The following is a 2,563-nucleotide window of genomic DNA, read 5'->3' as shown; positions in this document are numbered from 1 at the left end:
ATACAAAAATTAACTATGGATTATAATGTTTATGTTGAATTTCATGATTCCTATTGCCTTGTGAAGGACAAAGCCACACATCAAATCCTTCTCAAAGAAACAATTAAAGATAGCCTATACTATCTTAAGGTGTGCATTTCTGGAATAAAGCTGCTCCAGTTAGAGAAAAGGCATCAAAGGAAACCTGGCATAGCAGGCTTCGCCGCCCACAACTATGCACCTCGCTTTCCATCAATAGAAAATTTGGGTTTACCACTTGCCCACTCAATCAAAAACTTTGTGTGTATATTTCAAAATCACAAAAACTTCCCTTTCCACCTACAAACCATACATCCACAAAGTGTTTAGAAATTATTCATTCTGATCTATGGGGGCCAGCTCTTGTTCTTTCACATTCAGGGTATTTGTACTATGCAATCTTCATAGATGATTTCAGTAAATATGCATGGCTATCTCATCTAAAGACAAAAATTGATCTCCTCCAAGTTTACAGAGAATTCCAAACTCAAGTAGAAAATCAGTTTAGTACCAAAATACTCTATCTACAGTCCCATTAGGGTGGAGAATACCAAGCTCTCCACTCATATTTAAAAACTAAAGTAATTGCCCACAGAGTATTGTGTCCCCATACCCCTGAGGAAAATGGGACTACAGAGAGAAAGCATAGACATGTAATAGCGACAGCTCTTTCATTGCTTAATACAGCTCATATGTTCTCCAAAATTTGGGATGAAGATATATCCATGGCAACTTTTCTTATAAATCTCATGACCACACCTATACTTTCCAATAAATCTCATCATCAAGTTTTATTCAAAACTCCACTAAATTACTCTTTACTATGGACTTTTGGATGGCTGTGTTATCCTTTTTAACGACCATAGTCCGTGAATAAGCTTAAATCCAAATTAGAAAAATGTGTGTTTATGGGTTACTGTTCTTTGCATTTGGGATACAAATGTCTCTCCTTATACACTGGTAAACTTTTTATTTCCAGACACATTATTTTTTACGAAGATAATTTTCCATTTGTTTTTTCTCCACATAATTTTCTCCACATACTCGTAGCACATCCAAATATCTCCAATGCTGACTATAACCACCATTCGAACAGTGGAATCACATCAAACTTGACAGCATGGGAAAATTCACATGTTGTCAAATTTACAGAACTTGAGGCTGAAACATCTAATACTTCAAAAACCTCAGATATTACTACACATACACTTACATCAAAAAATAACTCACCAACTTCTACTCCATCAACTGTGAAAATTAAATCTGATAATTTGTTAAATAAATATCCCAAAATAATATCCACTTTAGACCACACTCACGAACCTGGAGTTATTATGAAGTCTAAATCCCTTCACAATATTTATCAATTGAACGACCAAAATCCTAATAAAGAATGTGATAGCCACCGGTTTCAATCTCTCAATTTTTGTTCTATTAGACATCCTCTACCCCGATTATTTACATCCAATGTTGGTGCAATATTTTAACCCACATCTTTCTTGGCTGCATCCAAGAACATACTCTGGATGCAAGCCATGAATACTGAATATCAGGCATTATTAATAATACCTGGACACTGGTGCCAAGAAATTCAAACTTTTATATCATTGTATATAAATGGGTATACAAATTGAAATACCAACCTATAGGAGAAATAGACAAGTATAAAGCAAGATTAGTTGTGAAAGGATACAATAAACAGGAAGGTTTTGATGTCAACGAAACCTTTAGACCAGTGATTAAGTTTACAACTATCTGGTTACTGTTATCTCTGGCTGTAAGCAGTGATTGGAATATACACCAATTTGATTTGTCCAATGCCTTTTACATTGAGGTTCAAATGAAATAATCTACATGGAAAACCTCCAGGATTCAAGAATAAAATGTATCTGAATCAGGTATGTAATCTGCATAAATCACTCTACGGACAAACAATCCCCTAGAGTGTGGTTCACTAAACTCACAATGTATCTCTTATCACTAGACTTTATTGAATCCAAAACCAACACTTCGTTTTATTTAAATTACAAAATAATCATATCTTTATTCTATATTATGTTGATGATATCCTAATTATATGTCCAAGTACCTCTGAAATTTCCAAACTTGTTCATCATTTGAATTCTGAATTTTCTATTAAAGATTTAGGACCTACTCATTATTTTCTTGGCATTGAGTTTATAAAACATGAAAAAGGTTATGTTTTATCTGGATCAAAATATATTCACTTCTGCATCGTGCCAACATGGAACACTATAAGTCCTCATCTACACCTTGTGGTCTCTCCTCATCCATGGATGATGAAAAATCTTCCAATACTGTTACACTATATCGAGAAATAGATGGGTTTTTTCAGTATCTTACTCTTTCTTGGGCAGACATTCTGTTTGTGGTTAATAAAGCATGTCAGAAGATGCATTCACCGATAAACAGAAACTGAAAGCTCTGAAGCATCTTCTACGCGATTTATAAGGAAGCATTCTGTGTGGATTACTAATTCATTGTGATTCATGCTTTACGATCAATGATTTTAATGATGCAGATT

This window comes from Wolffia australiana, chromosome 11 (genome assembly GCF_029677425.1).
Source record: "Wolffia australiana isolate 7733 chromosome 11, ASM2967742v1".
Classification (NCBI taxonomy): domain Eukaryota; kingdom Viridiplantae; phylum Streptophyta; class Magnoliopsida; order Alismatales; family Araceae; genus Wolffia; species Wolffia australiana.
This window is presented reverse-complemented; position numbering follows the sequence as displayed.